The sequence below is a fragment of the Lissotriton vulgaris genome, chromosome 6, assembly GCF_964263255.1.
Source record: "Lissotriton vulgaris chromosome 6, aLisVul1.2, whole genome shotgun sequence".
In the NCBI taxonomy this organism is placed as follows: Eukaryota; Metazoa; Chordata; class Amphibia; order Caudata; family Salamandridae; genus Lissotriton; species Lissotriton vulgaris.
This window is the reverse complement of record NC_141694.1, coordinates 1776065475-1776088723: the sequence shown is the minus strand read 5'-3', so window position 1 is coordinate 1776088723 and position 23249 is coordinate 1776065475. Positions and strand designations below refer to the sequence as shown.

Below are 23249 nucleotides of genomic sequence, written 5' to 3'. Positions count from 1 at the left end.
TCCCTGAACTGTATCCTTCCCAGGCACAAATGCATCCAGCGCAGAGTCACTACTCCTGTGCTGCACAGAGTTCCACATCTACCCGACGTAGGCCAAGGGGGAGTTAAGCACACAGCAGCGGAATATTTGAAAGGTGAGTGAGCCTGTAGGCCTCATTCCAGTGACACAGGGTAAAAAGGTCCTGTTCACTACACTGTATGCTTCCACCACCGCGCTTGTGTCGCTTAACTCCGGGTAAGGGCTCTAGCCTTCGCCCACTATAGCATTATGGATCAGTACAGATGGCACTCAGGGCAGGGGTGCACCTCTCTTACCATGCAGAGGACTTTTTCTTCACTGTGACGATTATGACTGCCTTGTATCTGTTTCTGCGGCAGTTTCGGTTTATCATCACCACCCCCGCACACCGTTTCTTCGTGATCTCACTCAGTTTGCTCTGCATCAGGCCATCACCCTTGATTCGAGGATTGACTCAGACAGCCTCCCTGTTTGCATTCAGCTCATCAGGCATACACCACCAGGTAGTTGCACTTTTTTTTACATCCACTTTAGCACGTCAAAGGTCATATGATATTATTGGGGGGTCAAAGGGAGTGAGTTGTCACTTTCAACAGACCAGCCATTTTGGTTAAATTAAGGGCCTGGTGCAGCAAATTAAACGTTTTGGCATCGCTTCATAAAACAACGCTATTTGTAAAATTTTTAAAAAAAAGTGTTGCAGTAGTCACTGACTATGTATTTCCACTCATAATCATTGTATCTAAAATGGCCATTTACGCATGAGCAGCAAATCTGTTAAGCATCCTGGTCGTCCCCTACATAGACTGACGTGGTACAGTCGAGGAAAGAGACCTCCTGTAGACTTGTCGCCCCCTCCGTAGAATGACGTGGTACAGTCGAGGGAAGAGAACTCCTGTAGAGTGGTGCCCCCCCCCCCCCCACCCCCCTCCGCAGAATGACGTGGTACAGTCGAGGGAAGAGAACTGCTGTAGAGTGGCGCACCCCTCCGCAGAATGACGTTGTACAGTCGAGGGAAGAGAACTGCTGTAGACTGGTCGCCCCCTCCATAGAATGACGTGGTACAGTCAAGAGAAGAGAACACGGAGAACGCGGCTGATGAGTGGTTCAAGGTGTTGTTGGCACACACGACGGTGTTTCTACTAGGTCACGGTGTAGTGCGCACGCAGAGGCTGTGGGGACACTTCTTGCTGCAGACGGGAGTGAGTCACTTCCTCGAGCCTGACTAAACCTGCCCCTGCGAGATAAGCGGAAGCGAGATGAGTCCAAGATAGGCGCTCTCGGCGCAGTGACTGAATCTTTCGTTTTTGGGTCCTAGTGTAGGGTGGAATCTCCAACCAGAGGCAGGAGTTTCCCTTGTGACGTCGTGTAGTTTGAAGAAGGCATGAGAGATAGGTTTGGTACATTTCACCGCATGGCAGCATTGGACGGGCATTCCTGCTGCACCATGGGATACATGGAGGCTCGACTGACTCACGCGCAGGAAGGGACCTGCTGCGTGCATCCCATGGAAAGGATGAGGCTAGGGGAGGAGATGTGAATTCCACACTAGCTCCTGAAATAGCTGTGCGATTATCACCCAGCCTCTCTGCACTCACTTCACTGGCTCTGTTTACCTGCCTCTAATTGGCCTCACTAAAGGGTATCTTTACCTACTCCTGAGCTGCATGGATGTGAATAAGGCTCAGTGTTTGCCAAGTAGTTGTGGCCTTGTGCAGGGGCATTTGCTGGTTACCTGAGCTAATGCACCCAATCTTAAACAAAATTGAACGACCACCCTTCTCCTAAAAAAACACAAATGCCTGTGTGCCTCCCCTTCCTAGTGTCTTAACTTAATTCCTATAGGTGGCTGTAATTTATAATGCACAGATCTACACATTCAGCGTCCATTGCTTATGGCCCTGAGTCACTACAGAAACTGGCAAATTGTTTGAGGGGCCGGCACTAGGGTGGCCAGTTATGAACACTGTTTCCAGCCTTGACCTTTGTGTGATAGCCTAATTCATTCTGGGTGTTGAAGTCTTGTTTTGGTTCAATTGAACTAATTAGACTAACACACTTGATGAAAGCAACAATTTGTTGTATTTTATTGTATTATTCATATAGCGCCTACTACCCTTATGAGATGCTCTGAAGTGCTTGCCTGCGTACTACACCGTGCAGGCTGTGTGGTTGGAAGGATGTGGTCTTTGTTTTGATCCTATATGGGAAGTGCTTCCATGTGCCGCATGATGACTGAGTTGCAGTTATTGTGAAATGGGGCGCAGCGCTTAGAAGTGTGATGGATGAAGAAGTGTGAGAGAGAAGTGAGCGCTGTATGGTTTTCTGTGTGCTAGCAGTTTGCGCAACTCTGCAGAACCAGTTATGGTATTTCTGATATTCATAGTCCACTTAACTGGTTGCAGCACTGGGTTGTCCATTCTGAGATATTTTGATTAAAGTTAACAGTCCTGAGCAGGCAAGGTTTAAATGGAAAAATGGTGGAAAGATCTGCTGGGATGGACTTAGTTAATATCGTCATATATCTGACTGTCATTCTGAAATGTCAAGAAGTGGTCCTGGAATGTAGGTTGTTGGGACATGCAGTCGTGGAGCTAATTAAAATCCTCTGTTGGCCAGGGGCATGTGGCAGTTCTCTTAAGTCACTCGATGCCTGTTCGGTTGGTGATGGGTGGTTTATTTGCTGTGGACTGGTACAGTACAAGGTGATGGACATGCCCCTTAGCAGATGTGTCTTATGTGAGTGTAAGAGTGGGAAGCAATAAACAAGCATTTGCAATGCAATAGGTCTCGCATTAGGAAAGTTTGTGCTATTGTTCTTGTAAATGTCAATTTTTTTTATTTATGTGTTGTTTTTAAAAATAGCTAAATTAATAGCTTTGTCATTTACAATGCCGATAGTTTTAACTTTCGCAAATGTGACACCTATAACCTGGGGTTGCGGTGAGTGATGCAGTGGTGGTGCTGAGTGGTGCTGTGGTGGTGCCGAGTGATAATGTGGTGGTGCTCAGTGATAATGTGGTGGTGCTCAGTGATAATGTGGTGGTGCTGACTGGTGCTGTGTTGGTGCTGAGTGGTGCTGTGGTGGTGCTGTGGTGGTGCTGAGTGGTGCTGTGGCGGCGCTGAGTGGTGCAGTGGTGGTGCTGAGTGGTGCTGTATTGGTGCTGAGTGGTGCTGTGGTGGTGCTGAGTGGTGCTGTGGTGGTGCTGAGTGGTGCTGTGGTGGTGCTGAGTGATAATGTGGTGGTGCTGAGTGATAATGTGGTGGTGCTGAGTGATGCTGGGGTAGTGCTGAGTGATGCTGGGGTAGTGCTGAGTGGTGCTGTTGTGGCGCTGAGTGATGCTGCGGTGGTGCTGAGTGATGCTGTGGTGGTGCTGAGTGGTGCTGTGGTGGTGCTGATTGATGCTGGGGTGGCGCTGAGTGATGCTGGGGTGGCGCTGATTGATGCTGGGGTGGTGCTGAGTGATGCTGTGGTGGTGCTGAGTGGTGCTGTGGTGGTGCTGAGTGATGCTGTGGTGGAGCTGAGTGATGCTGTGGTGGTGCTGAGTGATGCTGTGGTGTTGCTGAGTGATGCTGGGGTAGCGCTGAGTGATGCAGGTGTGGCGCTGGGTGATGCTGGGGTGGCGCTGGGTGGTGCTGTGGTGGCGCAGGGTGGTGCTGTGGTGGTGCTGAGTGATAATGTGGTGGTGCTGAGTGATAATGTGGTGGTGCTGAGTGATGCTGGGGTGGCCCTGAGTGATGATGTGATGATGCAGAGGGCAGAAAAGCACAAAAAAACTAGTCTAACAGAGGGCAGAAGGGCGGAAAAACAAGGGGAAAACGAGTCTAACAGAGGGCAGAAGGGCACAAAAAACGAGTCTAACAGGGGGCACAAAGGCACCAAAAACGAGTCTAACAGAGGGCAGAAAGGCACAAAAAACGAGTCTAACAGAGGGCAGAAAGGCACAAAAACCGAGTCTAACAGAGGGCACAAAGGCACAAAAAACGAGTCTTTGATTTAAAAAAAACTCAGCCATCAGACCAAACCACAAAATGTGCCTTCTACTAACATGACAGATGTAGTCTCGATTGACCTCTATCCTGAAATATCTAAGTGACCTATAATCAGTGTAGCTTCAGCGTCATCAAATCCTAAGACGTCACCAAGATAGCTTAAACCGAAGCCCAGAAAACCCATCACTGCTGTTGTAGCAGGCTCTTGCGCTGGCTTCACCACAGGAACTGGCCGCAGGAACTCTCACCTCTTCCTTTAGGAAACTCCATTAAGGATTAGACATCTATAATGCTGACGTGTCAGATCATCACCCGGGAGGAAGATGTACAAGCCTGACGTTTGTATAGCGAAAAGTTCTTGTGAGTTTTCACAGATAGTCACGTGAGCCTTTGGCAAATACCAGGTGAAGGAGAGTGCATTTCTGAAGACCTTCTCCAAGTACTTGGGGACAAAAGCGGCAGTCTCACAGTCTCGACACATGCAAAACACAGAGGCACAAAGGCACACAGGAATAAACTACTTGACTGCACTGAAGCTGCATGAGACGCTCTGTTACAACGGTCACAGGAAGCGGGCATTACTGCAGAGATCTGTAGTAAACCCGCAGGCCGCTGGTTGTAACCCATGAAGCAAGCGCTGCCGTGGGGAATTGTGTAAGGCGCCAAGACAGCATGAGTTTTCTTTGTGTGTCTGTTCACTAGCAGAAGTACTACTGTGCCGCACGCTGTAAAAATGAGCAAACATGTTTGCTTTATGTTTATTGCACGCATGTGAGTGGCTGCACACTCCTGACTCCAGCTCGGGGGCTCCCACCAAGCAAGTAATGTGGCGGGAGGGGTGAGGAACAGGGTAGGAACACTGGGCACAAGGGGGAGTGGGAGGGGCTGAGATGCCTCATGGCTCCACGGGAACCAGGAACAACGTACTATAAAAAGCCGAACAATGTCTAATTACACTCCGGTGAAAAAATGGGGATGGTTATAAACAAAAGGACTCCTATTAAACAAGCCTGGAGTGCTGCTGGAATGAAGGAGCGCAGTAGCAGCAGGATGCCGAACTTAAGTTACATTTTAATAAGAGCGTCTCTGTCGCACGGCCTGGCGGCCGTGAAAGTGAAAGTACGGCCGGCCGGGGGCAGTGAATAATTAGGGGAGGAGAAATGCCTGAGGCAGAGCGCACGCTGGGGGATGCCTGTGGGAGGGAGGCAGATGGCTTTGATGTGCACGCGCTTTTCATGGGCACTGCATGGAATCGCCCGATGGTTAAGCTCTGGTTAAGCCCCAATATCTCTTGCAAGCAATGCGCAAGCGCATTAGCAGGCGAGACCTAAAAAGAATTAATATGCAGTCTGTATGAACTTAAATTGACTGCCCACCCTCTGAGTGATCTGATATTACGATTAGCATGAGTTACATATTGTATCTGGATTGTAATTATATGTAAATAGTGCTTACTATTTCATAAGAGGTGCTGTATAGTTTTACGGTGGGCAGCACGCTGCTTCGGATCCCAGGGTTAGTAGGGTTTTGGATATGTTTAGTTATTGAGACTAGTCTTGTGCACTTAAGGAAAGCATGCCACTCCAGTTTCTATGCAATAGATACAATTAATAGAATGAATCGTAGTTAGGTGTGATCTTTAGTGAAGGTGTGTGACAGGTGAATTCATGCACAGTTTGGTGGATGAGATGCAGGAAATTAAGTATTGCTAGAATGAAGGGGTATGAATTTTAAGCAGAGGTTGTGATTTTTTAAATGAGGTGCCGGTAATCTGCACAAACACAATAATAGTGGTTAAAGCAAAACATATATGTGGCTTGGAGTAGACCTGCAGAGGATGGAAAGGAAGGAGAGATTTGTTTGAAAGAAAGGTTAGTTGACAATCAGAGATTTAAAGTCGCAGTCAATTTTCATGCAGGGTTTTTAGGAATAATGTGGAAGCTTTATGAGATAGCATGCAAAACTGAAGAAGGATACAGTACTATTTGAGTGTGTTACAATACCACTGTTTGCCATGAGAACCCAAGCATGCCCATACACCCTCACCACCCTCAGGGTAAATACAATTTAAATATGGTTTCATTTTCCAAACAAATGTGATGGAGAACTCCATGGAAACCGGATTGCTGCATTTTGGATGCTCCTCCCCTTTCTGTCTGAGAATCAGAGCAGTTTTTCTCCAGGTAGGTGACACCGGGCCCATCTCCAACCTGGAACACCCCCAACAGAAGCACACTGAAGCACAAGATATTGCCTCTGGCTGTCTTTTAGCATCCCTGTAGCAGCAATCAGACATGCAAAGAAAAGGACCTGCCTAAAATCTCCCCCACCTGAGCAACAGCAACTGCGGTCTCACCCTCACATTTCCTATCCATCAACCTATCCACCAAACCAGCAGTGCTCAAGAAACACAAGGAATGAGCATTCTCTTCCTAACATGTCCTCAATAAGTTTCTAACGAGAGCCCTGTCTGCATTGTTCCTCACTTCACTGTGGTCTCCACCCTCAGCCTTAGATTGCAGGTAATACTACTACACCACTACTGCCTGTGGAGGGTCATCCCCAACCCCATTTCCTGCTACACCTTTCCAACATTCACTTAGTTAATGAAAACATCACAAAGTAAGGTAGGCAACTAAACATGCTGCCTTAATATTAAATGGAACACCTAAATACACTGAAATCATGGACAAGTTTCACATTAGCAATCTCAAAATGTATCCATCATAAATGAAAACAAAATGAAAGCATACATGCTTCCCCCAGGTGTTGCACCATCCCAAGGGGAAGATACATCTTTAGGATTCTCTAGACATGTCTGGGAGGGAAGTATGCCGTTACAACACATACTTTTACAACGCATACCGTTACAACGCATTTTTTACACCGCAACATCCATTACAACGCATTCCATTACAACGCATGCCATTACAACAAATTCTTTGAAACTACCTTTACAACGCATTCCACTACAACGCATACTACATTTACAACGCATACCATTACAACGTATACCATTACATTGCATGTATGGTAAGTATTGGATAGTGCAGGGGTAAAAATTACTATTCTAACTCCAGAGGGGTGCAACAGTAGGGTAAGTGTTGGATAGTGTAGGGGTAAAAATTACTATTCTAACTCCAGGGGGTGCAACAGTAGGGTAAGTGTTGGATAGTGTAGGGGTAAAAATTACTATTCTAACTCCAGGGGGTGCAACAGTAGGGTAAGTGTTGGATAATGTAGGGGTAAAAATTACTATTCTAACTCCAGGGGGTGCAACAGTAGGGTAAGTGTTGGATAGTGTAGGGGTAAAAATTACTATTCTAACTCCAGGGGGTGCAACAGTAGGGTAAGTTTTGGATAGTGCAAGAGTACTATGTGTTGTGATGGTATGCGTTGTAATGGTATGCGTTGTAATGACTGCGTTGTAATGACATGCGTTGTAGTGGTATGCGTTGTAGTGTCATGCGTTGTAATGGTTGTGTTGTAATGGCATGCGTTGTAATGGATGTTGCGTTGTAAAAGCTTTGTTGTAAAGGTAGTGCGTTGTAAAAGTTGCATTGTAAGTGTTGTTTCCAGTCTGGGAGTGTTGTATGAGGATGAACTGCTTTCAACTGGTTGGAATAACAAGCAATACAGAAGGCAATGTTGTTACACTTCATGGGCACCTTGTCAATGAAGGCATTTAAAGTCTGTGGACTGACTCCCTATTTAGCAACAAGGTCCACAAGGCACTACACTGCCTGTCAGAGTCTGTAAAACATACTGCTCGAGTCACCTATATACGGAGATTGTGTAATTTGTCCTTTTTACTTTAGAAAGTCTAGTATCCCCACTGACTAACATATTGTTTCACTAGCCTATGCACTAAGTGCTACCATATGGGACGACGAACATGGTGCTTCAAGGTGTCATAGCAATTGTTACATAAAGCCTAACATACTGCTGAAGTCAGATTTAACCCGTTCCGTGCTCACGTTGGCCAACGGTCGTCGCAAGCACTACCTCGCTGGAGCTGCACATGTCTGTTGGCCAACACAGTCCCCCCCCCCCCCCCACCCCACTGATTAGAATTCTCGCACCGCAGCGAAATTCGCGCCTCGGTCAAGGAGTTAAGGTTACTTTTAAGGCAAAGCTTATTTTATAAAGTCACCATTTTGTTGCACAGAACTCTTGTAGCCCTTTCAGAATGTCCGCAGCTGTTGACCTCCGAGACAACAGGCCGCCACCCTGCTGGGAAATGTGAAGCGCTCTTCGGAATAGAGAACCAACAGAAATGTTGCTGCGAGGCGATGTGGCCTCCTCCAGCAGGATGACTACCGTGCAGCGGCCAGAGATGGTCCAGCTTCAAAAAGGCTACCGCCTCAGTGAAGCAAGTGGCAATCACACCTTATCCTGCCTACTGTTTTGTGTAGGCAGATAGGCTGGAATCTCCTCCAGAGGTGGAAAACCCACTGTAGAAATGTTTTCTAGGAGGAGTACCCAGAGCTCTTCATGGTGGAAGAAGACCTGAGCCATCTTGGATTCAGGCAGAGAAGGGAACTCTGGGATTTAGGCCAAACCCTCAGGAAGTGACGTGAGGTGGGAAGAGTTGTCCCAGGGGAACTGTTGTCCGATTGGCTAGTGCCCCCCCTCCAAACACGAAGATGGCATAAAAGTGACACCCCTGGCATTCAGTCCGCAGATCACTACTGGACTGGAAAGAAGACAGAAGAAAGACTGCCCTGCTGCACCTTGAGTGCAGGAAATAGAGGCTGCACCAAAGTCTGGACTGCACCAGAGGGACTCGCCTAGAGGACTGTGCCTGCTGTGCCCACTCGTGGAAAAGAACTCCTCTTGGGCCAGTACCAAAGAAGTGACTCCAAGGACTAAATGGAAAGCCCTTTTTAAGCATTAGCGCTACAAATGCTAAGGAAGCCTACACCCTCAAAAGCCCGTTACCCAGGAATGGCGGGACCCGAAAAATCTAAGACGTGCCAGTCTCCCGCCACCTACAGAACAGAAATGGTAAACACTGACATTGAGGGCCCCAGGATGGCCCTACACCAAAAGTGACAACGTCTTCATACACTATCTGATGCTAGTTGACGGTATGATGGTAACACCGCTTTGGAACATGGACACAGGCTACATGAACCATGCACACCAGTCGATCAGGGAGCCACACGGAGGAAGATTCTGCATCAGCTGTCGGTAACCATCATATAAAATCACCTCAATACTTTTATATCATGGTCGCCCAATGTAGGTCCAAGTGGTCTGGATCCATTCCTGAGCTTCAAGATATCCACACAAAATAAACTTAAATAAATTGACTCTAAACAGTATTGATTTCCATTGTGAGAGGTTACCTTGAAAATCTGTGGTGGGTCAGGCACTCTTGGACCTATGTCTGACATACTTGATATAAACAGATATGTTTGACTCCTTGGCCTTAGCCAGCCCATCTATTTAGGTTTCACAATAAGGCCACATTCAGAGGATGCACCTGAGGACATCCATTGCACGGTCACTATGGAAGCACAGAGCTGCAGAAGTAGATTCACAGAGGCTCCAATATCTACTCAACAGGGAGAAGGTGACTCAGACCCCAGAGCTGAAGGACAAACAACTCTTTATAGTTCCATTTTGCCTTTCTGTTTCATCCCACCCACTCACACCTCCGCCTCCATTCTCTTTAGAGTGAACATAACAGGAAAGATCTATTCATTTCCACACAGTGTGGGAAACATAACGTGGGAGGAGGGGGCGTGCAGGTGACTTTCAGAGAAATGTAAACAGCCAGTGGATCCAAACTTTCACAAGCCAAAGAGCAACTACATACAGATAATGATATATATGATATATATCTGTACCTATAGAGCCCAATGCCGGGCATGGAGCAAGTGCTGCTTCACCATCTAATGTACATATGGAATGAAAGTGTTGGCATTTAAAATAAGGAAGTAGTTTAAAAATAAGAAACTAGCCTAAGATAGCCAGCATAGGGGAAATATGAAACTAAACTAGGAGTATACACTCAAGTCCAACATACTAAAACTGGGGACGGTCAGCCATTGTGGTCAGACCTGTTCTGCCCACATTCAGACACCAAACAGAAACTGAAATATCTTGGTGCCATATCTTGCCTGTAAATACCTAGGTCAGTCTTCTTAAAAAAAGTAGATTGTGAGCTACTGGTAGCCCGCCCGCTCCCTGTAAGTAGCTCTCCAGTATGCAGTCCAGCCTATTAAATTATGAGCTTTAGATTGGTTGAATTAATATATGCATCCTAAAATTAAAAAGCATATACTCTGGATAAAAACATAAGTTCATAAAGTGATTTTTTGTAAAAAATTTGATTTCCAAAATATATTTAAATCTGATATGTGCGTGATAAATAAAGCATTGTTGTGGAGACCCATTACAAATACTTGTAACTTGGCGCTGGGTATTGCAGCTGTTGCTGCCAGGCATAAGCTATATAGAGGCATTCCAAATTAATAAAGCCTATTTTTTTTACACTATCACTTACAAATCTGACTGAGGTGACCACTACCGGTAATCCTGCATGATCTGGCTCCTAATGTAATCATCTCTGATCTGTTCACTATATCAACACTAATAATAGTAGATTGAAACATAAGTAGCTCGTATTACAGAAAATGTTGGAGACCCAATGCCCCCCAGCGGGATGTATGAATATATGTAATGGTACTGGTATAGAGCAAGCTGGCTGTAAAGCAACCAAGGGCATGGTTATATCTTGGCGGACAGGTTACTCCTTCACAATGGTGACGGATATCCTGTCTGCCGAAATATGCATCCCTTGGGATATTATGGGACTTATAATTCGGGGGACTGGATATCCGTCGCAGTTGTGAGGGAGTAAGACGTCCGTGAAGATCTAAGTCGGGCCCTCAGTGCTGAACAACAGATGAAATCCCAAGGTTACAACTCAGAACATCTACAATGAGGCAGGTACCAGTGAATGCTACTGTGTGGAGTGGGAGGGCTGTGCTGTCTGATGATGTGTGTTTTGTGTTTTTAGATTATTTCTAAAGTGCATGAGGGCTGGACCATTTATGATGCCAAAGGGGATGTTGTGCCAGATCCAGGGTGTGTACATGGAGAAGGCCTGCTCTCTGAGGTTTTCCTTCTTGCATTTCTTCATATTCAATCTGATAATGCAAGTAGACAATGTGTGGCTTGAGGTGGTTAGATTTTTGGCCAAGGTTGTCATTTCGGATGACTCTGTAGGTGACGCAGCTGGTCTTTAAGGTGCCAAGGGATGAGAAGGGAGACCAGTGTAGTTCTTTAAGTGTGATGTGGTTGACTTTGAAGTCATTCATTATAAATGGTGCACTGTGTTGGATGTCTTTCAAGTGGGGCATCTGCAAGACCATTGAGAAATTATTTCTCCAAACTAGGTGGGACTTCCGGGGCTTTCGCGGCTCGCTTGTGGTTAGCTTTAGAAAGAAAGAGTTTCTCTTTCTTTAGGAGGGAAAGTTGGTACCATGCTGTGTTGGTTTTTCTGTCAACATGTTCTCTGACTGTGAAGTCAGCAACAATAGAGAGGGAGAGGGTGGGGAGAGATGCATGTTGAAGGGATTGAATCAATGGTTGTTTGGAGCTTATTGGTGGATAAGGGGCATTAGGTCTCTGTCAGACTGCTATTTAGGTGGATGCTTGACAGCAAATTCTGAATTGGCCTGAGGCATGTTTTGACTCATTGATTGTTGAGATGCAGTTGAGTGTCACCAGCATATTGAGGGATCATGGTGTTATTGGTCAGTAGGGATCCAGGGGGCTGCATGTATTGGATGAAGATGATAGGGACGAGGATGGGACTCTAGTGGATTTGAAAAGAGATGGGGAATTTCTGGGACTTTGAGGTCCCCATCTCGAAGAGTTGATGACGGTTGGCACTGTACCAGGTGAACGATTGCATGACTGTATCAGAAAAGCCCACACTTGTTTACAGGGTTTGGATCAGTGATTGGTGTTCAAGCATGTCGAAGACTATGGAAAAGTTGAGCAGGATGAGGACTGGGGGTTCCTCACGGTCATTGGTGAGGATGCCGTTCTAGGGTGCTTAAACGACGCCTGCCTCTTTGCTGAACCATGGTCCAAAGGTGGAAAAAAAGCATCTTGTCTATGTAGTAATTACAGATCTGAACACCTTATAACCTCTAATCTATATATTGCTAGTAAATACAATGGTAACACACCATACTGGAAAACTAAAGAATGACGAATTACAGCAATATTTACCAGGTTATCAGGAAAGAAGTGGATTATCCAGCAGTAAGCTGGTTACCACAGATCAACACTGCATATTTACTGTGCTGTTTTCCTGCAGCCCTTGTTTGGCAGTAGGGACTACCCGCAATTACTATGAAGGGGTACAGTATTAGCGGGTAATGACTAAATGAATCAGTAGTACAGTCGGCAGGTAACCACTCTCATAAATTGCCACAAAGACATAGGTAATTAGGGTGGTCATTTACCATTCACTAAAGGACTGGATATTGTGTATTTTTATTTACAATGCTAGCCAAAATCACATTGTATCTTGGATTCTACTAAGGTCCAAGTTTATCTGACAATTTATTTATGTGGCTTGATGAATTCTTCCGTATTATGTCTTGAACATCTAAAAGTCACTTTAATTGCAAGAAGGTGGAGGACAGTAAAGTGTGTTAGGAGTATCTGATATTCTGAATGTATTTTTTTCCTTACGGCTACCCAAATGCAGAGGGAGTATTATAACACCTTCTGATACCCCCTGGAGATACTTATACATTTCACAGAGATCTTAAAGAGTACTAAGCGTTTGACCTATGTAATGCATCATACACCATTACCTAAATATTGGTGGGGATCTTTGTTTTCGCGACTCTGCTGGGATGCTAATGTGTTACCTGGATGACAAATGTACTCCAGATGACACTAAAATGGAGCATCGCTATTTTTGTAAAAACTCTTTCCACGTAAAAATATGTCTGACCCAGATTTGAATCAGAATAAAAAAGAAGAAAAGCTAATGCACAAATGGTGCAGGTGATTAGGAACTAAGAAAATGTCTGGTCAGGGTGCAGCAACTGAAAATATACGCTCAAAAGAAGTTACAAGCGAGGGAGTGAGGACAAGGTAAAAATTAAGACTAGACAAGAAGCAATATGAAAAGCAGGACCGGGGCAGGAGGGCAAGGGGAACTGGGAAGATCCTGGGCCGCCCCTGAACAGAGACCACAGAAGGGAATGGGGTTGGCGTGGCGGGAATAGCCAAGTTTGGAGGAGGGGCCAAAAAGGAGCAAAAAAGCAAGGATTAAGCAATTTCGGGCAAAGGGAGAGTAGGAGGGGGTGATTGGAGATAGGTTGGCACTTCTCATCAATATGTCTGTTGAGCTGTCATTCACATTTTACTTCCACACATCACAGGTAAGGGAAATGGGTCAGCCCACTTTATCCATTGGCTAGTTTGGACTGTAACTATTACATTTTACCCGCTCTCATGTGCCCAACCAACTAAAAAGAAGTGCACTTCAGTGCCAGGGCTGGTGAGCCAATACTTTACTTTGTCAATACTTGTGTTTAACATGTGTTATCTTTTTCTTCTAATCATCATAATATGTTTCATCTAGGCCTTCAGGTTACAGTAATTCAAAGCCAATAGGACATTTTCTTTAGGACAATAAGAACCATATTTCCCTGTGCTATTCATTAAAGAGATAAAGGGTTCATATGCCTGCTTTGGGTACGCCAGCCTGCTAGGAGGCACTAGTACTTTTTTTTATTAAAATGGCATGCATATGCTATTTATTTTAATTTAAAATGTACTTTGCAAGCATGTGGCTTCCACATTCAGGCAGCCGCATGTTTTCTTTCTTCCTTTTATTTTTGTGGCACATGCTTGACTAAAAAAAAGTCAACCACCGCACCAGCTAGCAAAAGTCCAACTTATTGGCTTTGCCAATGCTTGTTTCAACATGTAGTGTATTTTGGATTTAACACCTTACTCAATGTCACTCACTTACTCCTCAAGAGCCCATATCGGGATTCCAACTCCGGAGCCAACTGTGTCCTCCATGGGCTCTGCCCAAACTATTTTCACCAGGTAAGGAGCCTGAATTCTAGGTTCACACACCTCACTCAGCCTGTGAAAAGCACAAGGCACTAGAGTGTTATGCCCACTTCATGGTCCAGAACAGAGAGTGATGTGTACATTGAACATAGACTTAAAGTCGCTCCAGCAGCATCGCTCTTTACAGTGTGCACAGTTTGTGCCCAGCTTGCAACAAGGGACACAGTGTTTGCAACTGTCAGGAGCGGCTCCTAATTAGGGGCGAAGGGGCACAGCCCTGCCTCCTGTGAGGTACCACTTTCTGCCCCTTGCCTCTGCTGCTAAAGATTAAACTGAGCAGCATTCAGGAAAGCACAAGCTTTGTGTTTTAATGAATATTGTCAGCACACAGGTCAGCCCTTTCCTGTCCAGGATCCTGATGACAGGAGGGGGGACAGGGGGGTGAAACGGGGGTGGGGGGCTTGGTGGGTGCATGAGGCACGATCCAGCTTCAGAGTGTTGTTTCGAAATGCATCCCTCTGTAGCTGGATGTCTGCATTGCACATGTGAGGGGCGCAGTTCAACTACGATCCCCTCACACAGGCAAAATCCATTTTATTTAGCAGACACACATGCCTCAGACAGCACAGTTTATCTGCTGTAATGTAACTGTCAAGGCGCACATCAGCCCATCCCTGAGGCCAATGAAGAGCCTTGCACAGCAGCAGGGGAGGGATCACAGATAGGGCTCAGCTTCCAGTCCTATCAAGAAGCTGAGAGAGGGCTTGAGGTGGGACTTCCACTTTTCAATCCTGCCCGTGCTGCTCTGGCTGCTCCTTGTCGGGAGTCAGGGCTTGCTGGTTCTAATGCCCGCACCAGAGTCCTGCTCTGCTGCCTGCTGCCGCCGTGGAGACTCCCAGTTGCCATCTATGTTATGTTATGTTATGTTAGATAGGTCTTTTATAGCGCACGGCTACTCCGAGGAGTGTCCCGGCGCTTTGTACTACATGACCTAAAAGGGGACAAACAAACATAACAGTGAAGAAGTGGGGCAAAGGCACAATATTCAGAACAGAGCGGGAAATCCCTAACTAGTAAAGAGCCAAGTCTTTAGGCCCTTCCTGAACGCAAGCAGATTAGATGTGGAACGCAGGGTCAAAGGTAGAGAGTTCCACAGCTGCGGAGCTAACAGCCTGAACGAACGTCCACCAATGCCGGCTTTTTTTATTCGAGGCACCACAGCTAGAAAGAGGGACTCAGATCTCAGGGATCGTGCCGGGTAGCTAAGCTAGCGAAGCTAAGTAGAAAAAAAGATGGTTCCTCTGTGCATGTGTGTGTGTAAGTGTGAGTTTATTTGTGAGTGATTTACAGTGACTTAAATCGAGTTAGAGTGTGTGTGAATGTGTTTTAGAGGGTCAATGAGAGTGACAGTGAGTGGGAATCTGAGTTTGCAGGTGTATGAATAACTAAGTGTGAGGGAGTGGGTGAATGAGTGTGAGTGCGTACAAGGTGTGAATGATTGGAGGTTGTGAGAGGGCGTGGAAGGGCATTAGCTGTGTAGCAATCACCGTTGCAGCAGATGCGGCTGCACCATGGCCCAGAGTCATTGAGTGTGAAAGGGTGAGTGTGTGTGTTTGTAGGGGAGTGAGAACTAGTGAGTATGAGTATGTTTGTGAGTGAGTCACTATGAGTGGGAGTGAGTGTAGGTGAGCAAGTGTGAGTTACAGTGAGGGGGGAGAGAGTGATTTTGAGAGTGAGTGAGTGTTAGTGTGAGTGAGAGTGTGTTTGTTTCAGAAAGGCCATAAAAACCCATCTCTTCTGCTAGACGGATGCGTTATGTGATTACCACTGTTCCATCTGTTGTGGCGTACTCTCTTCCTTTCTGGAAAGGGCCGGGACGCCCCCTTGCTGGGGCAGCCGTGCGCTATAGAAGACCATATAACATAACATAACATAACATGTTGATGATTGTGTATCTGATGCTGGCCACGGCACACTCTCTATAATTCTGGGCCTATGGTGACCCCCAAGGCAACATGCTGCTGCTGGCACATTGGAGATCATTCTTGCCACAAGAAGGGGCACCGATGGCAACATGCAGGCCCTGACACATCAGAAGTAGTTCTGACGACGAATGCTGGCCATTGCATGCTGGATGAAATTCTGGGCATGGAGGCAGCCATGGCAAAATCCTTTCACTGGGACTGTGGAGATAATTCTTGGTAGAAGGGAGGGCACCCAAGTCAAAATGCAGACCCTGCAATAATGGAAGAAATACTGGACATAAAGGGAGACCTATGGCAAAATGCTAGTGCTGGCGTAATGTCGGCAATTCTTGCCTTCGCGATGGCAGACGTGGCATACTGGTGCAGAGGGGGCAGGTCGGGGAAAGCAAACCAAGAAGAAACTCTCCCTCTGAAATATTGGATGTCATTTTTTTAATACGGGAGATCCAGGTAATATCAGTGGCAACATTCTGGTGCAGAAATATTGTATGTAACTATTGGCGTGGATGGTACCCATTACACTATCTGGGCATTCAGCATAATGAAGGTAACTCATAACATACGTGCAACTCGAGAGGCACATGTAGAAACAAATGGGGTGAACTCCTGGCAAGTATTACTCTCACCACTTTTAGATATCACCAGCCGCCCCTGCCAACAGTAACCCAAGGAAACAGTGCTAAGGCCCCCTAGAAGTGTGACATCACATTTAGCAACACAACAGCATGAAGTCAGTATTAACTTCGCATGTAAAAACTGTAACAAGTTTCAACACTCACATGAGGTGTCTGTCTTCTGTTCCCAGGTTCTTTTGGATCTCTTCTCCCTGGAAAAGTGAAAAAAATGCAATTTTAGGTGATAATTAATTGATGCTCACGACAAATCCTTTCTAATAACAGTAACAACCCTTAAGTCACCCGTCTATGCAACCTGACCAAGAAGAGCATTCAGAGCATCACTAGAGACCACTCGTGTCCATCTCCAGGCTGCCCTCACAGTCACGTGAGGTTGTCCAGAAAACAAGTGCTGGTGCTCCACGTGAGTTCATGCCCCCTTCACCCCCTGCTTTAGAGCAAAAGTCTCTCTGCACCAGAGCTTGATTTGAACCCGTGGTTTCCGGTGCTCAGCACCCGCACTGAATCATCGACACCGGCGCTTGTGCACCAGGTTAGGACATATATATTTTTGGTAGGCATAGGGAGATTAAGTGATTTGCCCAGAATCACAGGATGTTGAGCCGACTACGAGGCTCGAAACTGGCTCCCCAGCTCCGAAGTCGGCGGCTCAGGCCATTATGCCACATCCTCTCCCCACTTGTAGGGTGTCATGGTTAGTAGTTGGTTCTGTTTTAGGCTGCACTAACAGGAGAAATGGGCAGGTGGAAGCTGCCTCCTGACGAGAGCCCGGGCACTTTTTATTTTTTTTCTATTTTTTACAAATTAACCACTGCTCTGCACCCACCTTGGTACCCTGCCTATGCGATGCAGAGAGCTGGACATCGCCCCCTGCTCTCCAGAGAACCAACGGAAATTATGAAATATGCGGCATGCATAAAAATCACTTCTCTCCTAATAAGGGTCTGATATATGCGCGCGCTGCACGACATTAGCAGTATTCGAACACAGATTTTTTTTTCCCCACCAGAACTGACAGCTTACATTGGGGAACTCAATCCATGGTTTCCATGGCAACGGGCTGTCAAGTTACTAAGGAAAGGTGACTCAGTTGTAGAGCACATCATTACACTGAGCTCAGGCTGAGGACAGCTTGGTGTACTGAAGGCAACCGGATCAGAGCAGATGGAGACAGGAAGCTGAATCCAAGAACACCCTGACGAGCACAGAGGACCTTTATTTTGTCAAACCACCCTCAGTGCAGGCTGAGGCAGACAAGCGGGGAGCTGCACAATGGCCCCTGCCAAGCCTCATCTGAAAGGCTGGGCCATAAGGCACTCTCCTAACTCGAGAGATAGCTCAGCGGGTTAATGTGCTTACTGGCCTCTGCCAACCCTCACCTGAGAGTCAGCATCAGTGAGAAATCTCCTATTTGATGAGATAGCTCAGTGAGTCAATATGCCTACTGGCCTCTGCCAGCCCTCACCTGAAAGTCAGCATCAGTGAGCACTCCCCTAACTGGTGAGATAACTCAGTGAGTTAATGTGCTCACTGGCCTCTGCCAACCCTCACCTGAGAATCAGCATCAGTGGGCACGCTACTAACTGGTGAGATAGCTCAGCAGGTTAATGTGCCTACGGGACTCTGTCAACCCTCATCTGAGAGTCAGCATCAGTGGGCCCTCTCCTAGCTGGTGAGATAGCTCAGCAGGTTAATGTGCCTACGGGACTCTGTCAACCCTCATCTGAGAGTCAGCATCAGTGGGCCCTCTCCTAACTGGAGAGATAGCTCAGCGGGTTAATGTGCCTACTGGCCTCTGCCAACCCTCACCTGAGAGTCAGCATCAGTGAGCACTCTCCTAACTGGTGAGATAACTCTTTGAGTTAATGTGCTCACTGGCCTCTGCCAACCCTCACCTGAGAATCAGCATCAGTGGGCACTCTCCTAACTGGAGAGATAGCTCAGCGGGTTTATGTGCCTACGGGACTCTGCCAACCCTCACCTGAGAGTCAGCATCAGTGGGCACTCTCCTAGCTGGTGAGATAGCTCAGCGGGTTAATGTGTATTTCTCCTGTATAATGGCCCCTGGCAGCCGTCATCTGAAAGGCAGTATCAATGAGCAACCTCCAAACGGTACCACCATCGGTGTGCCAACAACTGGCACTATCAATGGCCAGCCAGCTAGCCGGCAACATATTGCAGCAGGTTCATTTTACCACTGCATTGAAGAGACCCACTGCCAATCAGCATCTGACAAGTGGTGTCAATAGGACTCATCGAACCGGGAATATTAGCTCAGCGGGTTCATGTGCACAGGCTATAATATAATGTCTATCAAAATTTGGGGGAAATGGTATGCGAGTTGACTTGAATAATTTGCTCTCTGTTCACATTGTCTTTACTTTGTCAAGTCGAACGGTGGTTCACTAACCAATACAAGGGGACGTTGACTGGCAAATGTACCTACTCGTGATCAAGAAACGAGTCGGAGGTAAATGTCACCAGAAATGTAAAGCAATGGTATACGAAATATATACATTGACAAACAATGGTATACGAAATATATACATTGACAAGCAATGGTATACGAAATATATACATTGACAAACAATGGTATACGAAATATATACATTGACAAGCAATGGTATACAAGATATATACATTGACAAGCAATGGTATACGAGATATATACATTGACAAGCAATGGTATAAGAAATATACATATTAACCATGTAGTCCTTTTGATGGAAAATTCAATCATAATGTTATTAAAAAAAGACATCATGTTGCAAGTGCATTGTGTGCAGGCCATAATGCATTTCACATAAGATGTCTAACTTCGTGTTAACGCCACTTTTAAGGGAGGACCCCGCTAAGGGGTTTAGCCTTCTGCGCAGAGACATCAAATGCTACAAGCAGGGTGACTCCACTAGGTGGACCTGGCAAGATCTCTTCTGTAAGAACAGAAGTCAGTGGGATACACGTGATACCCTGCTTTGGAAAGGAGTACCCCAGAAAAGAAAAAGTCTGGTTCCATTTAAAGCTACCATCAATGGTATTGTCATGAGCAGTGCAAAGAATCCAGCTTGGCATTGGCCTAAGAACTGAAAAAAAGTATTTTCTGGGAATGTACCGGAAGAAGAAGCAATTACGTTGACAGTCCACTCACTTGGGATTCTAGTGTGACCTGTCTGTGACCTTCCTGTCCTCTTACAGTGAACTCTCTACAGCGTCACAAAGTAGAGGTTTGTTCATTGACAGATCTGGTACTGCCAGGTATGAAGTGCTGGAGAGTAGTGTTTCTGTCAACAAACAACTTTCAACAGCAAATCTTTATTTATTGTACTCTAAAAGATTTGATGTGAGTATTTCTAAGAAATAACTTTGGCATTTTGCTGGACATATGATTCCAACCGGAAGTGCTGATACACACTGATACACTGTACATGCTGCATGTTTCAATAGAAACAGCGAGTAGAGAACTGTGTATTATTTGATGATGTTGACAATTAATAATTCATTGGAACTCATTACATTTTCTCTGAGTAGCTGCGTATTAGCTAAACAGGGTGTGCCTTTTGGGAGGGAAATCATGGCATTTATCCTAGCTGCACAGGGTAAAAAATTGTTGATTACTCAGGTAGGGTTATTACAAGTGAGTGATTCTCTTTAAACGCTAAATTCCAAATTAATTCTGATATCAACAATGACCGGTGTAGGAATAATCTTGTATTTTTGTAAGGTTTTGAAGCAAATTTACTGGCTCAGGGCGATTCAAGTGCTTAGTATTACTCTAAGAAAGTAGTGTGGTACCAGAATATAGGAACCAAAATTAAATCTGATGGAAACATTGCCTCCTAAACATTGTCTACAATAATAGTCTCATTGGAGTTAATTAAAAAAATCTGCACCCAATGGGATAATTGTGTGAATTATATGGAGGACACGGTGCCTCTGTCACTTGATATTTTTGTTGGAGTGGGAGGATGTTGTACAATATGTCAGAATATATTCTGAAGAGGAAGAGTGTCTACATGGCAAGGATGAGAAGACTTCTTTTCGAATGGGAAGGATCTCCCCAGGAGGTTCACAGGGATTCTGAAGGGGTGCAGACCCCATTTAACCTCAGACTGAGGTCTTCCCCTTCTTCGCGGCAAACAACAGGTGTCTGAGGGGCTCTATATCCAAGGATGCAGGGAAGCCTTCCTCCTGTTAGGAAGAGTATCCCTTGATTTTCCCAGATGCACGCTAGAGTAGGGAGCCCTACAGAGGTGGTCTCCAGACTTGCCTGGACAGGAAGTGAGGTGAAAGGTCTGATGAGGAGCCACAGATCTACCCTTTGAGTTTGTTTTTTACAAAAATGTTCCCCATGTAGCTGGGGCACATATTACAGCAGCCTAGCTAGGTCAGCCACAGGCCGCTGTGTTAGTCAAGGAAGGGATAATACTTTCAAATCAAGGATAATCACAATGATTGGAGAGAAAGAAGATATTGAGGGGTTGTGAGTAATTAGTGTAGGCTCCTGGTCTAGTTTCATCAGTGAACGAGGCCTACGTAGGCTCCAACTCAGGAGCAACACTGGCTATTCCCCGTGAAGAGGTTACTATTGGGGATGAGAAGGTGCCCCTCACATCAAACTCAAACCCATGAACTCTATGTTAGCTATAAAGTCTGATGTGGTTTCCACCACACCCTGCCATGTATTCATTTAATGTTTTTATACAGGAGGGCTGAACTCAGAGGCATTCTGGCACTTTACAGTCAATTAAAATATCATACAAAAAAACATCCTAATCAAATTTTCTTTATTCAATCTTAGAAAAAGATCATAAAAGCATAAGATAAAAACAATGCAATAACATACGTACAAACATTCTTTATCACAGCATTACTATCTCATTATAGTGCAATCAATAGTTTTAAAAAATCACTGCAATTCATAATCCAAAAAACAGGTAAAATGTCTTATCAATTCTCCATTGATTTTTGACTTCGGATGGCCATCTTAAGAAAGCAACGTACATTAAATCAGATTTCAGGACTATTTGACAATTGAAGATAAGTTAAGGCCACCCGACATTGTCGGAAAGCAGGCTTGATTAATAAAGGTTTAAGACACGATTGAAAGAATTTATGGTAAAATCCATAAAAGAATATAAAGTGCAATAAAGACTGTTCTGACTTATCATAGCAGGGATGGGGGAGATCCGGGGGTGGGGGGGGGGGGGGGGGGTGCTGTACTCCACGTACCTTCTGTTTCAGAAAAACATGCTAGGCGCCAGACCATCCCTGACCTAAATCTAAATGAAAGGGCCATTTCCCATCGGGTTAGCTCTAATGTTAAATTCAAGGCTGTGTCACATGTTGCAGACATGGTATATTAATGGCAGACAGTATGCTTACTAGCAGCCTCCTGAATCCTCAAATTAGAAGCATACTCTAAATATATATGCTTAACCAATTTTTTTGCAGTTTTAGTGAACAGATCAGGGGTGCTAAACAATTCAGGGAAGCCAATATCGCCCAAAGTTATATCTCAACCAAGGTATAGGAGAGCCCCTATCCAACTTCAGACAGTCTTCAATTCCTGCCCTATTAAAACTAGCCTCTTATTACTCCATACAGTGACCCATAACAAGAGGGGAGCTACTTTAATGTGATCTATTGTATATTCTAGATTTAGTGGAGTGCAAGATAAAATTGGCACTAGAGGGCGGGAGATTTATCAATTTCCTACAGATTCCATTCTTTTCCACCTGAACAGAGGCAGCATCATGGAACCCCCAAACCCCGGCTCCATAGGTGGATGTCGGTACACATTGCACTTGATAAATTTTAAGGAAAGGGGAAATAGTGGATCTACCATCCCTCTTGCTAGATTAAAGAGAGATCCCGTTGCCCTCCCAAGTTTTCGTCGAGCAATGTTTACTTGCATCTGCCAGGAATTGCTTGCATCAAAACCCAGCCCTAGATAACAAAAATGAGTAACTGCACTTAGCTGCTTATCACCCAAATCTAGTACTGGCATGACTCTCCTACCCGGGCCGTACCACATAATATGTGACTTCTCAAAATTGTTTTTCATATCTAGGGTTTTCATAAAAATAACAAAAGATTCCACCAGATTACGAAGGGCTCGCGGGGGTTCTGGCCAACAGCACAGCGTCATCGGCATATAAAAAAGCTGGGGTGGCTAAATTGGAGATGGTTGGTCCATTCTTATTCGAGTCTAATAAAGATACATTTAAACGATTAATATATCAAATAAAAAGTAATGGGGCTAACAAATATCAAACAAAATATATAGCAGGAGCACGGAAAGCAGAAGTGTGAATCCAAGAGGAGTTTTCCTGCGCCCAGAGGTAACTGGAAGTTTTATATACGACGATTTTTTAAAACAGGAGTAAAGTTCACAGACACAGGTTACCCCGAAAAGGTAGAGTACAAGCCTAAAGTTGAAATTTTGCCTGGGAGAAAACCATACCAGTACAGAAAGATGCAGTAAAGAGGAGTCTTCACCTGTATATTCAAGGCAGGGAGAGGGCGGAGCTTTGATATTGAGCGGGCGGGAGTT

The 23249-nt window shown here is 45.4% G+C and overlaps 1 protein-coding gene across 1 annotated transcript in view; it reads right to left on the bottom strand.

Annotated features, from left to right (window-relative positions):
* Positions 1 to 23249, bottom strand: part of LOC147709465 (protein-tyrosine kinase 2-beta-like) — a 368771-nt gene that overhangs the window by 214870 nt on the left and 130652 nt on the right. Inside the window, exon 3 of the mRNA XM_086925999.1 lies at positions 16841 to 16887. The gene's annotated coding sequence lies outside the window, so the exon portion shown is untranslated. The remainder of the gene's footprint in view (positions 1 to 16840; positions 16888 to 23249) is intronic.